This window comes from Vigna unguiculata, chromosome 1, assembly GCF_037176805.1.
Source record: "Vigna unguiculata cultivar grain cowpea cultivar isolate G323 ecotype 2 chromosome 1, ASM3717680v1, whole genome shotgun sequence".
Lineage (NCBI taxonomy): Eukaryota > Viridiplantae > Streptophyta > Magnoliopsida > Fabales > Fabaceae > Vigna > Vigna unguiculata.
This window is the reverse complement of record NC_140792.1, coordinates 34,134,012-34,157,629: the sequence shown is the minus strand read 5'-3', so window position 1 is coordinate 34,157,629 and position 23,618 is coordinate 34,134,012. Positions and strand designations below refer to the sequence as shown.

At 39.2% G+C, this 23,618-nt stretch overlaps 1 protein-coding gene across 2 annotated transcripts in view; it reads left to right on the top strand.

Moving 5' to 3' along the window:
* The first annotated feature begins 1,746 nt into the window (after positions 1-1,746).
* LOC114193953 (Pectin lyase-like superfamily protein) overlaps positions 1,747-23,618 on the top strand; it is a 76,285-nt gene continuing 54,413 nt past the window's right edge. The window contains exons 1-3 of one of the 2 annotated variants that reach the window (XM_085671886.1): positions 1,747-1,923; positions 2,005-2,073; positions 5,773-5,813. The gene's annotated coding sequence lies outside the window, so the exon portion shown is untranslated. The remainder of the gene's footprint in view (positions 1,924-2,004; positions 2,074-5,772; positions 5,814-23,618) is intronic. The other variant, XM_028083962.2, reaches the window with a different exon arrangement.

Here is a 23,618-nt window from a genome sequence, read left to right as displayed (position 1 = left end):
AAAAAAATATTTTTAGAGAATGTAATTAATTAAACTGCATGGTCCTTCATGCATACAAAATGCAACATATAGTATATATAGTATATAAGATACTTTCATGCACTTTACTACATTTATTTACGACCGATTCAGCACCGAAAATCATTTTATTAAATTAAAATTTGTTTGTATTAGTTACCGAATCAATGAACGAAAATTTGGTTGTTAAATTAATCTTTAATACTTCAAGGTGACCAAATTTTTAATGACTAATTAGCAAACACAATTTAGGTAATTGTTTAGTCATCAATATGACTAACTATTTTGCAAAAAGAATTTTTATTGCTATTTAATTTCGGTGACTAAAAGTGCTTGTAATTGATTTTATCATTTTCTACTAGTGTTATTACTAGAAAAAAGATTGTATCTTAAGTTATTAACAAATGGTAATATATATATATATATATATATATATATATATATATATATATATATATATATATATATATATATATATATATATATATATCAACTAGTCTTATATTATAATTTTGAGTATCCTTATTAGTAGTTATAGAAAAAAATCTTAAATAATAGTGTTTTCATGGGTTATCAACTTTTATTTTTATGTTATACTTATTTTTATTGTTTGCTTTTAAATTTATTACTTTCATCTTTTTTCTGAATTAAATTTGAACATATAAAGGTGTAGTCTTCTAAATTTTATAATAACATAAATTATTTATAATAAATATATAATAACAGTTATCTATATCTATCTTCTATAACAATAAAGGGAATTCTTTTTTTTTCCATATTTCATAATACTCGTTTTATCTTTAGTTATTTTAAAAATTAATTATTTTATAAATAATTTACTTTTAATTATTTTTCTACAAATTTTTTTTTGTCTTAAATTATTATTTAATTTTTTTATATATATATTTTTTAATTTTATATTCAACAACTATTTTAAAAAATATATATTTTTTATTGATTTTAAATTTTTTAAAAATAAAAAATGCAAATACACATACGCTATATGTAATCGCTAATATGTTTAAAAGCACCAGTCTACTGTAAATTTTGAAGCAAAATATTACCGTTATTAATTGTTTGCTTCTTAGTCATTTTGTATATATGTTGTAGTTAACCGTTTTTTATTTGATTTTTGCTTACTTGTCCCAAACGGTAAAATTAAGCTTCAACATTTAATTTCGTTCATATAAATATAATTTATTTTAAAGATTATTAAAAGAAATATTTAAATAATTAAAGAAAGAAAAAAAATAAGAAACTAATATATATATATATATATATATATATATATATATATTAATATAAAAAATGAAAAACAAAAAAAAAATTAGAAAATTAAAAGTTAAAAATTTATAATATAAATAGTAATAATATGGAAACATGAAGATAAAATAATTAAGTTAAATTAACAAAATATTCAATAAAATAAGGGAAAAATAAAAAAATAATAGAAAAGAAAATAAGTTTTAATATAATTTCGGATATTTAAAAATTAATATAATTTAATTTTTTTTGTTAAATTTCTTAAATGGATAAAATTTTTCATTAAAGTTAATATTATGATTATACCAAATTTAACAAAAAAAAATTAAATTATATCAATCTTTGAAATTTCAAGACTATATTAAAACTAAAAAAACGGAAACATGGACAAAAAATTAATTAATTTTTTATTTTACTATCATTCTTTCGCGGTTCATTGTTTGTTCCAATTTTGGGTTTTATTGTTTGCTCGAAACCCATTCTTCACTTCTTCTATTTTCTATTCATCTTCCACTTATCTACTATAAACGAAACGCGAAGTCCACGACGAAGAACGCGAGAGTCAGAACAAGACGAGCATCCGTGGCGAGCTCACTAACGACGACGACGGTCACCCGTGGGCCACCGCGGTCCGAGAGCCAGGTTCGTTCTCGTTGTAGGATTTTTTTTTTTTCTTTTCTCGTTATCGTTTGCCCTAATCGTTGATGATCTTTCTCCTCACAGCGGTGAAGCTAACTAGGTGGCGACGATCACCCTCGGCGGCGTCGCACTCCCACGGCAGCGACGTAACAGGTGCGCTCCCTTCCCTTCCCAATTTATCTCTGTGTGTGTGGTGCGTTCCCTTTCCAATTGATATTATTTCATTTCCTTTCTTTTGTTTTGTTTGATTATATGTGTGTATGTTCAGCTTCCCTTCGAAATATATGATTTTAGTTTGAACTGCAGTGTATCCTCATTCAATTCCAGGTTGAACAGTAATGAACCAAAATTTTAACAAGTTTATGGCAGATTTGTGTGTAACGGATATGAATAGAATACTTGAAATGTATACTAGATTTGAGGTAATATCGAAATTGGTTGATGTAGGAGGTGGAAATGGACAAAACCTCAAAATAATAATCTCCAAATGTCCTTCAATTAAAGGACTTAATTTTATCTCCCAAAGTGATTGAGAATGCCTGATACATTTAATGTTTTATCATATATATATATATATATATATATATATATATATATATATATATATATATATATATATATATATATATATATATATATATATATATATATCAAAGGGTTAGTATAATGATATAAGTAGAGGTGTCAATTTGGTCCAGCCCACAGGATTTGGTCCTGCCATGTGGGCTAGGGCCAAAAAAGCCCACATTGAAAAAAAGACCCCAACAAAGAAGTCCACAGGGCCAAAAACCCTACAAAAGCCCTGTGGGCTAGGGCCAACCCATGGGCTTTCATCTTCCACACGAAAAATATATTATTTTTTAAAATATATTACTATCTGTGGGACAAGCCCAACGAACCAGACAAGCACGACGACCCGAATAGGTCTAACGACTCGGACCTGCCCTATGACCTCGACAAGAACGACGACTCGAACGGGCCCGATGATCCAAACAGGCCCAACAACCCGAACGGGCCCGACGACCCAGACGAGCCCGAATACAGGACAAACCCGACAACACGGACAAGCCCAACGACATGGAAGGGTCCGACGACCCGGGCATGCTCGATGACCTGGACGGGCCCAATGACCCAGACAGGACCGATGAACTTGACAGGCCCTCTGACCCAAACAAGCCCGACGACCCGTATGGACCCGACGACCCGGACGGGTCCTACAACCCAGACGGGCCTAACGACCCAGATGGGACCGACGACACAAACATGCCCGACAACCCAGACGGGCCGAACGAGCCAGATGGGCCTAACAACCAAGACAGGCCATACGACCTAGACGAGCCCGACAACCCGGACAGGCCTAACAACCCGGCCGAGACAAACGATATGAACAAGCCCGACGACACTGATGGGCCCGACGATCCGAGCGGGACCAATGATCCAGACAGGCCCGACGACCCGAACAGGCCCGACGACCCAGACATGCCCGACGACACAAACTTGCTTGACGACCCTAACGTGCCAGACGACTCGAACGGGCCCGACAACCGGAACGGGCCCAATGACCTAGACGGGCCCAATGATCCGAACGGGCCCGACGACCCAGACATACCCAACGACCCGAACAGGTCATTTGGCCCATCCGAGTTGTCGAGCGCGTTCGGGTCGTTAGGCCCGTTCACGTCGTCGGACTCGTTCGGGTCGTGGGGCCCGTTCGGGTCGTCGGGCTCGTCTGGGTCGTCGGGCTCGTCTGGGTCGTCAGGCCTGTTCCGGTGATCTGGCACGTCTGGGTCATCGGGCCTGTCTGGTTCGTCGAGCCTGTTCCGATCGTCGGGCCCGTTTGGCTCGTTGGGCCCGTTCGGGTCGTCAGGCCCGTTTGGATCATCGAGTCCATACGAGTCGTCGAGCCCGTTCGGGTCGTTGGGCCTGTCTGGATCATTGGGCCTGTCTGGATCATTGGGCCTGTCTGGATCGTTGGGCCCGTTCGGGTCGTCGGCCCGTTTAGATCGTTGGGCTCGTCTGGGTCGTAGGGCCCGTCTGGCTCGTCTGGCCCATCCGGGTTTTCAGGCCCGTTTGGGTCGTCGGGTTCGTCTGTGTTGTCTGGCATGTCCGGGTTGTCATGCCCGTCCTGGTCGTCGGGCCCATCTTGGTCCTCTGGCCCGTCCGGGTTTTCGGGTCCGTCCGTGTTGTCTGCCATGTCCGGGTTATCCAGCTCGTCCTGGTCGTCGGGCTCATCTTGGTTGTCTGGTTTGTCCTTGTCATCGGGTCTGTGCTGGTCATTGGGCTCGTCCGGGTCGTCGAGCCCGTCCGGGTCATCGGGTCCGTTCGGGTCGCTCAACTTAATCTTTGACTCTGGCTTAATGTAGTATTATTTGGGGGGTTAACCCACCTTAGCCCTAGTCCTAACCCACTAGAGAGGAGGCTTTGGGGGCTGTGGTTTTTTTTTGGCCCCCTCATTTGGGGGCCTCCTAAAAGGGGACTTTATGAAGAGTGGGCTAGGTTTGGCCCATGAGCTAGGGGCCAAATTGACACCTCTAGATATAAGTTCAATTCTAAACTTTGTCACATGTTGGAGGACATGTTCAAGAGGGTCACTCCATGACACTTGATGTTGGACTTACTTATGTTGAAGGTGTTTGACCTATTATTGTCTAAGGTATTCCTTTATATGCAATTAAAGAATCACCTTTACACAAAGAAAATGGTTTGCCCTCACCTCATCTCATGATGAGACAGTTGATAGGAGGCTAATGGGTCTCCCTCGTGCTCAGATGTACCCCTTTAACTCATGGGTTTGTACTCTGCACTCGTGAAAAAAAAATTAAGCATCTAGTATTTATTGGCTGAATAGTTGAAGTTTAGCTGATTGTTACATCAGGAATATTTTTTATTATTGTGTGTCCAGATTTTTCTTGTATTTGAAGCCTGCTTTAAATTATATCATCTGGCATAGATTATTCACATGGTATTGTATTCTGATCCTCTTCTCAGACCCAATAATAGGTGTGTTGTTCCTTTAAAATGGTTAGATTATTTCAGATTATGTATGATATCATACAAAGGCAAAGATTAATGTTAATTTGGAATTGTTGGATTCTTTTACTTGTAATATTGTGTCTGCTATGCGAAAGATTAAAATATTGAAGAGCAATAATGGGAATAAGGGTTGGATCATCAATCTACATTTGTGCCTCGAGTCCTCAATCATTGTAATATAATTTGTATGATTGATTTAAGAAAAAGATATAAAATATTATTTTAATTTTTGAAATTATCAAAAGTCGTGTAACTATATCTTATTATTATGTTTTATAAAATTGTTTTATTAATAAAATATAATCTTAGATATCCATTTGACATGAAATTAGATGTTATTTTATATTCAACCAAGCTTGCATTAAGTAAATAAAGAAACTACAAACTCCAAAAGCCATTACTCGTACACTGTCTATTAGTCTGGTGTAGTTTTAGTGCATGGTCTCAAATGGTTAGAGAATTAGATTAATATAGTAAGAGGTACGTTTGAACACACCTTGTGCTCCAATTTTTCCAATTATATTTTTTTTCTTTAAAATAATAAGAGTAAGAGAAAATCTTCGAGGAGTAATTTTTGTGAATAAATGGCTCTGGAAGGTCATTTGTAAGGTGTTGAGAATAGGTCATAGTTGTTGCTGATAGGAAGTAACTCATAGTGATTCAAGAGTCATGCCTCCACTATATTTGTGAATAAACAGAACCTACACATCAACAAACATTCTCACTCTTTCTAATTGTTGTTTGTTTCATTTAAAATATTTGAATATTATATCCTTCAAGATTGAAAAGCTAACTCCATTATGTTTCTTTCACTGCTAGATTTTCATAATTCTCATTTCATAATTGAGTTGGAATTAGAGGTGAGTTTTTAACTTATTGAGTTGATATTTTATCTTATTTATGCTTAATATAAATTTTATTGCTTTACATTAACATGATTGTAGATCAAAACCCATTAGACAGTTAAATAGAAAACTAAAAAAAATATTTTTAGAGAATGTAATTATTAAACTGCATGGTCCTTCATGCATACAAAATGCAACATATAGTATATATAGTATATAAGATACTTTCATGTACTTTACTACATTTATTTACGACCGATTCGGCATCGAAAATCATTTTATTAAATTAAAATTTGTTTGTATTAGTTACCGAATCAATGATAAAAATTTGGTTGTTAAATTAGTCTTTAATACTTCAAGGTGACCAAATTTTTAATGACTAATTAGCAAACACAATTTAGGTGATTGTTTAGTCATCAATATGACTAACTATTTTGCAAAAAAGGTTTTTATTACTATTTAATTTCGGTGACTAAAGGTGTATGTAATTGATTTTATCATTTTCTACTAGTGTTATTACTAGAAAAAAAGATTGTATCTTACTTTATTAACAAATGGTATTATATATATATATATATATATATATATATATATATATATATCAACTAGTCTTATATTATAATTTTGAGTATCCTTATTAACAGTGTAGTTATAGAAAAAAATCTTAAATAACAGTGTTTTCATGGGTTACCAACTACAAATATCTCCAAATGAATATTATAAAATTTTTGGTGCACGAAAGTTTGATGTTCGGTGGGTTTTGCACATGGCCAAGTTGGTTGGTGCATTATGACATAGGTAGATGACTTGGTGAGTTGTTTTGTGAAAAAAAAAAATTCATGGTTTTTGAGATGTGGAGGTTGGAATGACCTACAAATGTTTCCAAATGAATACCATAAAATTCGTTGTGCACAAAAGTTTAAGTGCAGTGGGTTTTGCATATGCCTAAGTTGGTCGGTGCACCACGGCATAGGTAGATTGCTTGGTGGGTTGTTTTGTAAAAAAATAAAATTCGTGGTTTTTGAGATGTGAAGGTTGGAATGACCTTCAAATGTCCCCAAGTGAATACCATAAAATTCTTAGTGGACGAAAGTTTTGAGTTCGGTGGGTTTTGCACATGGCCAATTTGTTCGGTGCACCACGGCGTAGGTAGATGGCTTGGTGGGTTGTTTTGTGAACAAATGAAATTCGTGATTTTTTGAGATGTGAAGGTTGGAATGGCCTGCAAATGTCCCCAAATCAATACAATAAAATTTTTGGTACACGAAAGTTTTAAGTTCGGTGGGTTTTGCATATGGCCAAGTTGGTCGGTGTACCACGACATAGGTAGATAGATGGCTTGGTGGGTTGTTTTGTGAAAAAAATAAAATTTGTAGTTTTTGAGATGTGAAAGTTGGAATTGCCTGCAAATGTCCCCAAATGAATACCATAAAATTCTTAGTGCACGGAAGTTTTAAGTTCCGTGGGTTTTGTACATGACCAAGTTGGTCGGTGCACCACGGTATAGGTAGTGGCTTGGTGGGTTGTTTTGTGAAAAAATGAAATTCGTGGATTTTGAGATGTGAAGGTTGGAATGGCCTACAAATATCCCCAAATGAATACCATAAAATTCTTGGTGCACGAAAGTTTTGAGTTCGGTGGGTTTTGCACATGGCCAAGTTGGTCGTTGCACGACAACATTTCTAGATGGCTTGGTGGGAAGTTTTGTGAAAAAATGAAATTCGTGGTTGTTGAGATGTGAATGATGGAATGACCTACAAATGTCCCCAAATGAATACCATGAAAGTCTTGGTTCACTAAAATTTTGAGTTCAGTGGGTTTTGCAAATGGCCAAGTTGGTAGGTGCACCACGACATAGATAGATGATTGGTGGGTTGTTTTGTGAAAAAATGAAATTCGTGGTTTTTTAGATGTGAAGGTTGGAATGGCCTATAAATGTCCCCAAATGAATACCATTAAATTCTTGGTGCATGAAAGTTTTAAGTTTGGTTGGTTTTGCACATGGACAAGTTGGTCGGTGCACCACAATATAGGTAGATTGCTTGGTGGATTGTTTTGTGAAAAATAAAATTCGTGGTTTCTGAGATATGAATGTTGGAATGGTCTACAAATCTTTCCAAATGAATACCATATAATTCTTGGTTCACGAAAGTTTTAAGTTCGGTGGGTTTTGCACATGGCCAAGTTGGTCGGTGCACCATGACATAGGTAGATGGCTTGGTGGGTTGTTTTGTGAAAAAATGAAATTTGTGGTTTTGGAGATGTGAATGTTGAAATGATCTACAAATGTCCCCAAATGAATACCATAAAATTCTTGGTGCACGAAAGTTTTGAGGTTGGTGGGTTTTGCACATGACCAAGTTGGTCGGTGCACCACGACATATCTAGATGGCTTGGTGGGGTGTTTTGTGAAAAAATGAAATTCGTGGTTTTTGAGATGTGAGGGTTGGAATGGCCTAGTCCCTAAATGAATACCATGAAAGTCTTGGTGTCCGAAAGTTTTGAGTTCGGGGGGGGGGGGGTTTGCACATGGCCAAATTGGTCGGTGCACCACGGCAACGCTAGATGGCTTGGTGGGTTGTTTGGTGAAAAATGAAATTCGTGGTTTTTGAGATGTGAAGGTTGGAATTGTCTACCAATGTCCCCAAATGAATACCATAAAATTCTTGGAGCATGAAAGTTTGGAGGTTGGTGGGTTTTGCACATGGCCAAGTTGGTCGCTCGACCATGACATAGGTAGATGGCTTGGCGGGTTATTTTGTGAAAAAATGAAATTCGTGGTTTTTGAGATGTGAAGGTTGAAATAGCCTACAAATGTCCTCAAATGAATACTATAAAATTCTTGGTGCACGAAAGTTTTAAGTTCGGTGGGTTTTGCACATGGCCAAGTTGGTCGTTGCACCACGACATTGCTTGGTGGCTTGGTGGGTTGTTTGGTGAAAAAATGAAATTCGTGGTTTTTGAGATGTGAAGGTTGGAATGACCTATTCCCTAAATGAATACCATGAAAGTCTTGGTACCCGAAAGTTTTGAATTCGGGGGGTTTTGCACATGGCCAAGTTTATCGGTGCACCACGACATTGCTAGAGTGCTTGGATGATTGTTTTGTGAAAAAATGAAATTCGTGGTTTTTGAGATGTGAGGGTTCGAATGGCCTACAAATGTCCCCAAATGAATACCATGAAAGTCTTGGTGCACGAAAGTTTTGAGGTCGGTGGGTTTTGCACATGGCCAAGTTGGTCGGTGCACCACGGCATTGCTAGATGGCTTGGTGGGGGGTTTTGTGAAAAAATGAAATTCTTGGTTTTTTAGATGTGAGGGTTGGAATGACCTAGTCCCTAAATGAATACCATGAAAGTTTTGGTGCCCGAAAGTTTTTCAAATGCGAGGGTTGGAATGACCCACAAATGTCCACAAATGAATACCATGAAAGTCTTGATGCACAAAAGTTTTGAGTTCGATTGGTTTTGCACATGGCCAAGTTGGTCGGTGTACCACGGCATTGCTAAATTACTTGGGGGTTGTTTGTTGAAAAAATAAAATTCGTTGTTTTTGAGATGTGATGGTTGAAATGATTTACAAATGTCCCCAAATAAATACCATAAAATTCTTGGTGCACGAAAGTTTTGAGGTCGATGGGGTTTGCACATGGCCAAGTTGGTCGGTGCACCACGTCGTAGCTAGATGACCTTGTGGGTTGTTTTGTGAAAAAATGAAATTCGTGGTTTTTGAGATGTGAATATTGAAATGAACTACAAATGTCCCCAAATGAATACCATAAAATTCTTGATGCACGAAAGTTTTGAGGTTGGCGGGTTTTGCACATGGGCAAGTTGGTCGGTGCACCACGGCATAGCTAGATGACTTGGTGAGTTGTTTTGTGAAAAAATGAAATTCGTGGTTTTTGGGATTATAATGTTGAAATGATCTACAAATGTCCCCAAATGAATACCATAAAATTCTTGGTGCACAAAAGTTTTGAGGTCGGTGGGTTTTGCACATGGCCAAGTTGGTCGGTGCATCACGGCATTGCTAAATTACTTGGTGGGTTATTTTGTAAAAAAATAAAATTCGTGGTTTTTGAGATGTGACGATTGAAATGATTTACAAATGTCCCCAAATAAATACCATAAAATTCTTGGTGCACGAAAGTTTTGAGGTCGATGGGATTTGCACATGGCCAAGTTGGTCGGTGCACCACGTCGTAGCTAGATGACCTTGTCGGTTGTTTTGGGAAAAAAATGAAATTCATGGTTTTTGAGATGTGAAGGTTGAAATGATCTACAAATGTCCGCAAATGAATACCATAAAATTCTTGGTGCACGAAAGTTTTGAGGTTGGCGGGTTTTGCACATGGGCAAGTTGGTCGGTGCACCACGACATAGCTAGATGACTTGGTGAGTTGTTTTGTGAAAAAATGAAATTCGTGGTTTTTGGGATTATAATGTTGAAATGATCTACAAATGTCCCAAAATGAATACTATAAAATTCTTGGTGCACGAAAGTTTTGAGGTCTGTGGGTTTGACACATGGCCAAGTTGGTCGGTGCACCACGACACATGTAGATGGTTTGGTGGGTTGTTTTGTGAAAAAATGAAATTCGTGGTTTTTTAGATGTGAAGGTTGAAATGGCCTACAATTGTACCCAAATGAATATCATTAAATTTTTGGTGAATGAAAGTTTTAAGTTCGGTGGGGTTTGCATATGGCCAAGTTGGTCGGTGCACCACGACATAGCTAGATGGCTTGGTGGGTTGTTTTGTGAAAAAATGAAAATCGTGGATTTTGACATGTGAGGGTTGGAATGACCTACAAATGTTCACAAATGAATACCATGAAAGTCTTGACGCACGAAAGTTTTGAGTTCGGTGGGTTTTGCACATGGCCAAGTTGGTCGGTGCACCACGACATAGCTAGATGGCTTGGTGGGTTGTTTTGTGAAAAAATGAAAATCGTGGTTTTTGACATGTGAGAGTTTGAATGACCTACAAATGTTCACAAATGAATACCATGAAAGTCTTGACGCACGAAAGTTTTGAGATCGGTGGGTTTTGCACATGGCCAAGTTGGTCGGTGCACCGCGGCATTGCTAAATTGCTTGGTGGGTTGTTTTGTGAAAAAATAAAATTTGTGGTTTTGAGATGTGATGGTTGAAATGATTTACAAATGTCCCCAAATAAATACCATAAAATTTTTGGTGCACGAAAGTTTTGAGGTCGATGGGGTTTGCACATGGCCAAGTTGGTCGGTGCACCACGGCACAACTAGATGGCTTTGTGGGTTGTTTTGTGAAAAAATGAAATTTGTTGTTTTTGAGATGTCAATGTTGAAATGATCTACAAATGTCCCCAAATTAATACCATAAAATTCTTGGTGCACGAAAGTTTTGAGGTCGGTGGGTTTTGCACATGGCTAAGTTGGTCGCTGCACCACGACATAACTAGATGGCTTGGTGGGTTGTTTTGTGAAAAAATGAAATTCGTGGTTTTTGACATGTGAGGGTTGGAATGACCTACAAATGTCAACAAATGAATACCATGAAAGTCTTGATACACGAAAATTTTGAGTTCTGTGGGTTTTGCACATTGCCAAGTTGGTCAGAGCACCACGACATACGTAGATGGCTTGGTGGGTTGTTTTGTGAAAAAATGAAATTCGTGGTTTCTGAAATGTGAATATTGGAATGGTGTACAAATCTCCCAAATGAATACCATATAACTCTTGGTCCTCGAAAGTTTTAAGTTCGGTAGGTTTTGCACATGGCCAAGTTGGTTGGTGCACCACGGCATAGCTAGATGGCCTTGTGGGTTGTTTTGTGAAAAAATGAAATTCGTGGTTTTTGAGATGTGAATATTGAAATGAACTACAAATGTCCCCAAATAAATACCATAAAATTCTTGGTGCACGAAAGTTTTGAGGTCGATGGGGTTTGCACATGGCCAAGTTGGTCGGTGCACCACGCCGTAGCTAGATGACCTTGTCGGTTGTTTTGGGAAAAAAATGAAATTCGTGGTTTTTGACATGTGAGGGTTGTAATGAGCTACAAATGTTCACAAATGAATACCATGAAGGTCTTGACGCACGAAAGTTTTGAGTTCGGTGGGTTTTGCACATGGCCAAGTTGGTCGGTGCACCACGACATAGCTAGATGGCTTGGTGGGTTGTTTTGTAAAAAAATGAAATTCGTGGTTTTTGACATGTGAGGGTTGGAATGACCTACAAATGTTCACAAATGAATACCATGAAAGTCTTGACGCACGAAAGTTTTGAGTTCGGTGGGTTTTGCACATGGCCAAGTTGGTCGGTGCACCACGACATAGGTAGATGGCTTGGTGGGTTGTTTTGTGAAAAAATGAAATTCGTGGTTTCTGAGATGTGAATGTTGGAATGGTGTACAAATCTCCCCAAATGGATACCATATAACTCTTGGTCCTCGAAAGTTTTAGGTTCGGTAGGTTTTGCACATGGCCAAGTTGGTCGGTGCACCACGGCATAACTAGATGGCCTTGTGGGTTGTTTTGTGAAAAAACTGAAATTCGTGGTTTTTGAGATGTGAATGTTGAAATGATCTACAAATGTCCCCAAATGAATATCATAAAATTCTTGGCGCATGAAAGTTTTGAGGTCGGTGAGTTTTGCACATGGCCAAGTTGGTCGGTGCACCACGACAAAGCTAGATGGCTTGGTGGGTTGTTTTGTGAAAAAATGAAAATCGTGGTTTTTGACATGTGAGGGTTGGAATGACCTACAAATGTTCACAAATGAATACCATGAAAGTCTTGACGCACGAAAGTTTTGAGTTCGGTGGGTCTTGCACATGGCCATGTTGGTCGGTGCACCACGACATTGCTAAATTGCTTGGTGGGTTGTTTTGTGAAAAAATAAAATTCCTGGTTTTTGAGATGTGAAGGTTGAAATGATTTACAAATGTTCTCAAACGAATACCATAAAATTATTGGTGCACGAAAGTTTTGAGTTCGGTGGATTTTGCACATGGTCATGTTGGTCGGTGCACCACAGTATAGCTAGATGGCTTGGTGGGTTGTTTTGTGAAAAAATGAAATTCGTGGTTTTTGACATGTGATGGTTGAAATGATTTACAAATGTCCCCAAATAAATACCATAAAATTCTTGGTGCACGAAAGTTTTGAGGTCGATGGGGTTTGCACATGGCCAAGTTCGTCGGTGCACCACGCCGTAGCTAGATGACCTTGTCGGTTGTTTTGGGAAAAAAATGAAATTCGTGGTTTTTGAGATGTGAAGGTTGAAATGATCTACAAATGTCCGCAAATGAATACCATAAAATTCTTGGTGCACGAAAGTTTTGAGGTTGGCGGGTTTTGCAAATGGGCAAGTTGGTCGGTGCACCACGGCATAGGTAGATGGCTTGGTGAGTTGTTTTGTGAAAAAATGAAATTCGTGGTTTTTGGGATTATAATGTTGAAATGATCTACAAATGTCCCTAAATGAATAGCATAAAATTCTTGGTGCACAAAAGTTTTGAGGTCGGTGGGTTTTGCACATGGCCAAGTTGGTCGGTACACCACGGCATTGCTAAATTACTTGGTGGGTTATTTTGTAAAAAAATAAAATTCGTGGTTTTTGAGATGTGACGATTGAAATGATTTACAAATGTCCCCAAATAAATACTATAAAATTCTTGGTGCACGAAAGTTTTGAGGTCGTGTGGTTTGCACATGGCCAAGTTGGTCGGTGCACCACGACATATGTAGATGGTTTGGTGGGTTGTTTTATGAAAAAATGAAATTCGTGGTTTCTTAGATGTGAAGGTTGGAATGGTCTACAAATCTCCCCAAATGAATATCATATAATTCTTGGTGCTCGAAAGTTTTAAGTTCGGTGGGTTTTGCACATGGCCAAATTGGTCGGTGCACCACGGCATAATGAGATGACATTGTGGGTTGTTTTGTGAAATAATGAAATTCGTGATTTTTGAGATGTGAATGTTGAAATGATCTACAAATGTCCGCAAATGAATACCATAAAATTCTTGGTGCACAAAAGTTTTGAGGTCCGTGGGTTTTGCATTTGGCCAAGTTGGTCGGTGCACCACGACATAGTTAGATGACTTGGTGGGTTGTTTTGTGAAAAAATAAAATTCGTGGTTTTTGAGATGTGATGGTTGAAATGACTTACAAAGGTCCCAAAATGAATACTATAAAATTCTTGGTGCACGAAAGTTTTGAGGTCTGTGGGTTTGGCACATGGCCAAGTTGGTCGGTGCACCACGACATAGCTAGATGCCTTGGTGGGTTGTTTTGTGAAAAAATGAAATTCGTGGTTTTTGACATGTGAGAGTTTGAATGATCTACAAATGTTCACAAATGAATACCATGAAAGTCTTGACGCACGAAAGTTTTGAGATCGGTGGGTTTTGCACATGGCCAAGTTGGTCGGTGCACCGCGGCATTGCTAAATTGCTTGGTGGGTTGTTTTGTGAAAAAATAAAATTCGTGGTTTTTGAGATGTGATGGTTGAAATGATTTACAAATGTCCCCAAATAAATACTATAAAATTCTTGGTGCACGAAAGTTTTGAGGTCGTGTGGTTTGCACATGGCCAAGTTGGTCGGTGCACCACGACATATGTAGATGGCTTGGTGGGTTGTTTTGTGAAAAAATGAAATTCGTGGTTTTTGACATGTGAGGGTTGTAATGACCTACAAATGTTCACAAATGAATACCATGAAAGTCTTGACGCACGAAAGTTTTGAGTTCTGTGGGTTTTGCACATGGCCAAGTTGGTCGGTGCACCACGACATAGCTAGATGGCTTGGTGGGTTGTTTTGTGAAAAAATGAAATTCGTGGTTTTTGACATGTGAGGGTTGGAATGACCTACAAATGTCAACAAATGAATACCATGAAAGTCTTGATGCACGAAAATTTTGAGTTTTGTGGGTTTTGCACATGGCCAAGTTGGTCGGTGCACCACGACATAGGTAGATGGCTTGGTGGGTTGTTTTGTGAAAAAATGAAATTCGTGGTTTCTGAGATGTGAATGTTGGAATGGTGTAGAAATCTCCCCAAATGAATACCATATAACTCTTGGTCCTCGAAAGTTTTAAGTTCGGTAGGTTTTGCACATGGCCAAGTTGGTCGGTGCACCATGGCATAACTAGATGGCCTTGTGGGTTGTTTTGTGAAAAAACTGAAATTCGTGGTTTTTGAGATGTGAATGTTGAAATGATCTACAAATGTCCCCAAATGAATATCATAAAATTCTTGGCGCATGAAAGTTTTGAGGTCGGTGGGTTTTGCACATGGCCAAGTTGGTCGGTGCACCACGACAAAACTAGATGGCTTGGTGGGTTGTTTTGTGAAAAAATGAAAATCGTGATTTTTGACATGTGAGGGTTGGAATGACCTACAAATGTTCACAAATGAATACCATGAAAGTCTTAACGCACGAAAGTTTTGAGTTCGGTGGGTTTTGCACATGGCCAAGTTGGTCGGTGCACCACGACATAGGTAGATGGCTTGGTGGGTTGTTTTGTGAAAAAATGAAATTCGTGGTTTCTGAGATGTGAATGTTGGAATGGTGTACAAATCTCCCCAAATGGATACCATATAACTCTTGGTCCTCGAAAGTTTTAGGTTCGGTAGCTTTTGCACATGGCCAAGTTGGTCGGTGCACCACGGCATAACTAGATGGCCTTGTGGGTTGTTTTGTGAAAAAACTGAAATTCGTGGTTTTTGAGATGTGAATGTTGAAATGATCTACAAATGTCCCCAAATGAATATCATAAAATTCTTGGCGTATGAAAGTTTTGAGGTCGGTGGGTTTTGCACATGGCCAAGTTGGTCGGTGCACCACGACAAAGCTAGATGGCTTGGTGGGTTGTTTTGTGAAAAAATGAAAATCGTGGTTTTTGACATTTGAGGGTTGGAATGACCTACAAATGTTCACAAATGAATACCATGAAAGTCTTGACGCACGAAAGTTTTGAGTTCGGTGGGTTTTGCATATGGCCAAGTTGGTCGGTGCACCACGACATAACTAGATGGCTTGGTGGGTTGTTTTGTGAAAAAATGAAAATCGTGGTTTTTGGCATGTGAGGGTTGGAATGACCTACAAATGTCAACAAATGAATACCATGAAAGTCTTGATGCACGAAAATTTTAAGTTCTGTGGGTTTTGCACATTGCCAAGTTGGTCAGAGCACCACGACATACGTAGATGGCTTGGTGGGTTGTTTTGTGAAAAAATGAAATTCGTGGTTTCTGAAATGTGAATATTGGAATGGTGTACAAATCTCCCAAATGAATACCATATAACTCTTGGTCCTCGAAAGTTTTAAGTTCGGTAGGTTTTGCACATGGCCAAGTTGGTTGGTGCACCACGGCATAGCTAGGTGGCCTTGTGGGTTGTTTTGTGAAAAAATGAAATTCGTGGTTTTTGAGATGTGAATATTGAAATGAACTACAAATGTCCCCAAATGAATACCATAAAATTCTTGATGCACGAAAGTTTTAAGGTCGGTGGGTTTTGCACATGGCCAAGTTGGTCGGTGCAGCAAGACATAGCTAGATGGCTTGGTGGGTTGTTTTGTGAAAAAATGAAATTCGTGGTTTTTGACATGTGATGGTTGAAATGATTTACATATGTCCCCAAATAAATACCATAAAATTCTTGGTGCACGAAAGTTTTTAGGTCGATGGGGTTTGCACATGGCCAAGTTGGTCGGTGCACCACGCTGTAGCTAGATGACCTTGTCGGTTGTTTTGGGAAAAAAATGAAATTCGTGGTTTTTGAGATGTGAAGGTTGAAATGATCTACAAATGTCCGCAAATGAATACCATAAAATTCTTGGTGCACGAAAGTTTTGAGGTTGGCGGGTTTTGCACATGGGCAAGTTGGTCGGTGCACCACGGCATAGGTATATGGCTTGGTGAGTTGTTTTGTGAAAAAATGAAATTCGTGGTTTTTGGGATTATAATGTTGAAATGATCTACAAATGTCCCTAAATGAATAGCATAAAATTCTTGTTGCACAAAAGTTTTGAGGTCGGTGTGTTTTGCACATGGCCAAGTTGGTCGGTGCACCACGGCATTGCTAAATTACTTGGTGGGTTATTTTGTAAAAAAATAAAATTCGTGGTTTTTGAGATGTGACGATTGAAATGATTTACAAATGTCCCCAAATAAATACTATAAAATTCTTGGTGCACGAAAGTTTTGAGGTCGTGTGGTTTGCACATGGCCAAGTTGGTCGGTGCACCACGACATATGTAGATGGTTTGGTGGGTTGTTTTATGAAAAAATGAAATTCGTGGTTTCTGAGATGTGAAGGTTGGAATGGTCTACAAATCTCCCCAAATGAATATCATATAATTCTTGGTGCTCGAAAGTTTTAAGTTCGGTGGGTTTTGCACATGGCCAAATTGGTCGGTGCACCACGGCATAACGAGATGACCTTGTGGGTTGTTTTGTGAAAAAATGAAATTCGTGATTTTTGAGATGTGAATGTTGAAATGATCTACAAATGTCCGCAAATGAATACCATAAAATTCTTGGTGCACAAAAGTTTTGAGGTCCGTGGGTTTTGCATTTGGCCAAGTTGGTCGGTGCACCACGACATAGTTAGATGGCTTGATGGGTTGTTTTGTGAAAAAATGAAATTCGTGGTTTCTGAGATGTGAATGTTGGAATGGTGTAGAAATCTCCCCAAATGAATACCATATAACTCTTGGTCCTCGAAAGTTTTAAGTTCGGTAGGGTTTGCACATGGCCAAGTTGGTCGGTGCACCACGGCACAACTAGATGGCTTTGTGGGTTGTTTTGTGAAAAAATGAAATTTGTGGTTTTTGAGATGTCAATGTTGAAATGATCTACAAATGTCCCCAAATTAATACCATAAAATTCTTGGTGCACGAAAGTTTTGAGGTCGGTGGGTTTTGCACATGGCCAAGTTGGTCGGTGCACCACGACATAGCTAGATGGCTTGGTGGGTTGTTTTTTGAAAAAATGAAATTCGTGGTTTTTGACATGTGAGGGTTGGAATGACCTACAAATGTTCACAAATGAATACCATGAAAGTCTTGACGCACGAAAGTTTTGAGTTCGGTGGGTTTTGCACATGGCCAAGTTGGTCGGTGCACCACGACATAGGTAGATGGCTTGGTGGGTTGTTTTGTGAAAAAATGAAATTCGTGGTTTCTGAGATGTGAATGTTGGAATGGTGTACAAATCTCCCCAAATGGATACCATATAACTCTTGGTCCTCGAAAGTTTTAGGTTCGGTAGGTTTTGCACATGGCCAAGTTGGTCAGTGCACCACGACATAGCTAGATGGCTTGGTGGGTTGTTTTGTGAAAAAATGAAAATCGTGGTTTTTGGCATGTGAGGGTTGGAATGACCTACAAATGTCAACAAATGAATACCATGAAAGTCTTGATGCACGAACATTTTGAGTTCTGTGGGTTTTGCACATTGCCAAGTTGGTCAGAGCACCACGACATACGTAGATGGCTTGGTGGGTTGTTTTGTGAAAAAATGAAATTCGTGGTTTCTGAAATGTGAATATTGGAATGGTGTACAAATCTCCCAAATGAATACCATATAACTCTTGGTCCTCGAAAGTTTTAAGTTCGGTAGGTTTTGCACATGGCCAAGTTGGTTGGTGCACCACGGCATAGCTAGATGGCCTTGTGGGTTGTTTTGTGAAAAAATGAAATTCGTGGTTTTTGAGATGTGAATATTGAAATGAACTACAAATGTCCCCAAATAAATACCATAAAATTCTTGGTGCACGAAAGTTTTGAGGTCGATGGGGTTTGCACATGGCCAAGTTGGTCGGTGCACCACGCCGTAGCTAGATGACCTTGTCGGTTGTTTTGGGAAAAAAATGAAATTCGTGGTTTTTGAGATGTGAAGGTTGAAATGATCTACAAATGTCCGCAAATGAATACCATAAAATTCTTGGTGCACGAAAGTTTTGAGGTTGGCGGGTTTTGCACATGGCCAAGTTGGTCGGTGCACCACGGCACAACTAGATGACTTTGTGGGTTGTTTTGTGAAAAAATGAAATTTGTGGTTTTTGAGATGTCAATGTTGAAATGATCTACAAATGTCCCCAAATTAATACCATAAAATTCTTGGTGCACGAAAGTTTTGAGGTCGGTGGGTTTTGCACATGGCCAAGTTGGTCGGTGCACCACGACATAGCTAGATGGCTTGGTGGGTTGTTTTGTGAAAAAATGAAATTCGTGGTTTTTGACATGTGAGGGTTGGAATGACCTACAAATGTCAACAAATGAATACCATGAAAGTCTTGATGCACGAAAATTTTGAGTTTTGTGGGTTTTGCACATTGCCAAGTTGGTCGGAGCACCACGACATACGTAGATGGCTTGGTGGGTTGTTTTGTGAAAAAATGAAATTCGTGGTTTCTGAAATGTGAATGTTGGAATGGTGTACAAATCTCCCAAATGATTACCATATAACTCTTGGTCCTCGAAAGTTTTAAGTTCGGTAGGTTTTGCACATGGCCAAGTTGGTTGGTGCACCACGGCATAGCTAGATGGCCTTGTGGGTTGTTTTGTGAAAAAATGAAAATCGTGGTTTTTGCATGTGAGAGTTTGAATGACCTACAAATGTTCACAAATGAATACCATGAAAGTCTTGACGCACGAAAGTTTTGAGTTCGGTGGGTTTTGCACATGGCCAAGTTGGTCGGTGCACCACGACATAGGTAGATGGCTTGGTGGGTTGTTTTGTGAAAAAATGAAATTCGTGGTTTCTGAGATGTGAATGTTGGAATGGTGTACAAATCTCCCCAAATGGATACCATATAACTCTTGGTCCTCGAAAGTTTTAGGTTCGGTAGGTTTTGCACATGGCCAAGTTGGTCAGTGCACCACGACATAGCTAGATGGCTTGGTGGGTTGTTTTGTGAAAAAATGAAAATCGTGGTTTTTGGCATGTGAGGGTTGGAATGACCTACAAATGTCAACAAATGAATACCATGAAAGTCTTGATGCACGAAAATTTTGAGTTCTGTGGGTTTTGCACATTGCCAAGTTGGTCAGAGCACCACGACATACGTAGATGGCTTGGTGGGTTGTTTTGTGAAAAAATGAAATTCGTGGTTTCTGAAATGTGAATGTTGGAATGGTGTACAAATCTCCCAAATGAATACCATATAACTCTTGGTCCTCGAAAGTTTTAAGTTCGGTAGGTTTTGCACATGGCCAAGTTGGTTGGTACACCACGGCATAGCTAGATGGCCTTGTGGGTTGTTTTGTGAAAAAATGAAAATCGTGGTTTTTGACATGTGAGGGTTGTAATGACCTACAAATGTTCACAAATGAATACCATGAAAGTCTTGACGCACGAAAGTTTTGAGTTCGGTGGGTTTTGCACATGGCCCTGTTGGTCGGAGCCTCGCGGCATTCCTAAATTGCTTGGTGGGTTGTTTTGTGAAAAAATAAAATTCGTGGTTTTTGAGATGTGATGGTTGAAATGATTTACAAATGTCCCCAAATAAATACCATTAAATTCTTGCTGCATGAAAGTTTTGAGATCGGTGGGTCTTGCACATGGCCATGTTGGTCGGTGCACCACGACATTGCTAAATTGCTTGGTGGGTTGTTTTGTGAAAAATAAAATTCCTGGTTTTTGAGATGTGAAGGTTGAAATGATTTACAAATGTTCTCAAACGAATACCATAAAATTCTTGGTGCACGAAAGTTTTGAGTTCGGTGGATTTTGCACATGGTCATGTTGGTCGGTGCACCACAGTATAGCTAGATGGCTTGGTGGGTTGTTTTGTGAAAAAATGAAATTCATGGTTTTGGACATGTGAGGGTTGGAATGGCCTACAAATGTCCCCAAATGAATGCCATGAAAGTCTTGGTGCCTGAAAATTTTGAGTTTGGTGGGTTTTGCACATGGCTAAGTTGGTCGATGCACTACGGCATTGCTAGATGGCTTGGTGGAGAGTTTTTGTGAAAAATAAAATTCAGAGTTTTTGAGAAGTGAGGGTTGGAATGACCTACAAATGTCCCGAAATGAATACTGTGAAAGTCTTAGTGCCTAAACGTTTTGAGTTTGGTGGGTTTTGCACAAGGCCAAGTTGGTCGATGCACCACGGCATTGCTAGATGGCTTGGAGGAGAATTTTTGTGAAAAATGAAATTTAGAGTTTTTGAGATGTGAGGGTTGGAATGACCTACAAATATCCCTAAATGAATATCGTGAAAGTCTTGGAGCACGGAAGTTATGAGTTCGGTGGGTTTTGCACATGGCCTAGTTGGTCGGTGGACCACAACATTGCTAGATGGCTTGGTGGGGTGTTTTACGAAAAATGAAATTCGTGGTTTTTGATATGTGAGACTTGCAATGACCTACAAATGTCCCTAAATGAATACCATGAAAGTCTTGGTGCACGAAAGTTTTGAGTTCGGTGGGTTTTGCACATGACCAAGTTGGTCGGTGCACCACAGCATATGTAGATGGCCTTGTGGGTTCTTTTGTGAAAAAATATAATTCGTGGTTTTTGACATGTGAGGGTTGGAATGGCCTACAAATGTCCCGAAATGAATACAATGAAAGTCTTGGTGCACAAAAGTAGAGTTTGGTGTGTTTTGCACATTGCCAAGTTGATCGGTGCACCACGACATAGCTAGATGGCTTGGTGGGTTGTTTTGTGAAAAAATGAAAATCGTGGTTTTTGACATGTGAGAGTTTGAATGACCTACAAATGTTCACAAATGAATACCATGAAAGTCTTGACGCACGAAAGTTTTGAGTTCGGTGGGTTTTGCACATGGCCAAGTTGGTCGGTGCACCACGACATAGGTAGATGGCTTGGTGGGTTGTTTTGTGAAAAAATGAAATTCGTGGTTTCTGAGATGTGAATGTTGGAATGGTGTACAAATCTCCCCAAATGGATACCATATAACTCTTGGTCCTCGAAAGTTTTAGGTTCGGTAGGTTTTGCACATGGCCAAGTTGGTCAGTGCACCACGACATAGCTAGATGGCTTGGTGGGTTGTTTTGTGAAAAAATGAAAATCGTGGTTTTTGCATGTGAGGGTTGGAATGACCTACAAATGTCAACAAATGAATACCATGAAAGTCTTGATGCACGAAAATTTTGAGTTCTGTGGGTTTTGCACATTGCCAAGTTGGTCAGAGCACCACGACATACGTAGATGGCTTGGTGGGTTGTTTTGTGAAAAAATGAAATTCGTGGTTTCTGAAATGTGAATGTTGGAATGGTGTACAAATCTCCCAAATGAATACCATATAACTCTTGGTCCTCGAAAGTTTTAAGTTCGGTAGGTTTTGCACATGGTCAAGTTGGTTGGTACACCACGGCACAGCTAGATGGCCTTGTGGGTTGTTTTGTGAAAAAATGAAAATCGTGGTTTTTGACATGTGAGGGTTGTAATGACCTACAAATGTTCACAAATGAATACCATGAAAGTCTTGACGCACGAAAGTTTTGAGTTCGGTGGGTTTTGCACATGGCCCAGTTGGTCGGTGCCTCGCGGCATTCCTAAATTGCTTGGTGGGTTGTTTTGTGAAAAAATAAAATTCGTGGTTTTTGAGATGTGATGGTTGAAATGATTTACAAATGTCCCCAAATAAATACCATAAAATTCTTGGTGCACGAATGTTTTGAGGTCGATGGGGTTTGCACATGGCCAAGTTGGTCGGTGCACCACGGCACAGCTAGATGGCTTTGTGGGTTGTTTTGTGAAAAAATGAAATTTGTGGTTTTTGAGATGTGAATGTTGAAATGATCTATAAATTTCCCCAAATGAATACCATAAAATTCTTGGTGCACGAAAGTTTTGAGGTCGGTGGGTTTTGCACATGGCCAAGTTGGTCGGTGCACCACGACATAGCTAGATGGCTTGGTGGGTTGTTTTGTGAAAAAATGAAAATTGTGGTTTTTGACATGTGAGGGTTGGAATGACCTACAATTGTTCACAAATGAATACCATGAAAGTCTTGACGCACGAAAGTTTTGAGTTTGGTGTGTTTTGCACATGGCCAAGTTGATCGGTGCACCACGACATAGCTAGATGGCTTGGTGGGTTGTTTTGTGAAAAAATTAAAATCGTGGTTTTTGACATTTGAGGGTTGGAATGACCTACAAATGTTCACAAATGAATACCATTAAATTCTTGCTGCATGAAAGTTTTGAGTTCGGTGGGTCTTGCACATGGCCATGTTGGTCGGTGCACCACGACATTGCTAAATTGCTTGGTGGGTTGTTTTGTGAAAAAATAAAATTCCTGGTTTTTGAGATGTGAAGGTTGAAATGATTTACAAATGTTCTCAAACGAATACCATAAAATTATTGGTGCACGAAAGTTTTGAGTTCGGTGGATTTTGCACATGGTCATGTTGGTCGGTGCACCACAGTATAGCTAGATGGCTTGGTGGGTTGTTTTGTGAAAAAATGAAATTCATGGTTTTGGACATGTGAGGGTTGGAATGACCTACAAATGTCCCCAAATGAATGCCATGAAAGTCTTGGTGCCTGAAAATTTTGAGTTTGGTGGGTTTTGCACATGGCTAAGTTGGTCGATGCACTACGGCATTGCTAGATGGCTTGGTGGAGAGTTTTTGTGAAAAATAAAATTCAGAGTTTTTGAGAAGTGAGGGTTGGAATGACCTACAAATGTCCCGAAATGAATACTGTGAAAGTCTTAGTGCCTAAACGTTTTGAGTTTGGTGGGTTTTGCACAAGGCCAAGTTGGTCGATGCACCACGGCATTGCTAGATGGCTTGGAGGAGAATTTTTGTGAAAAATGAAATTTAGAGTTTTTGAGATGTGAGGGTTGGAA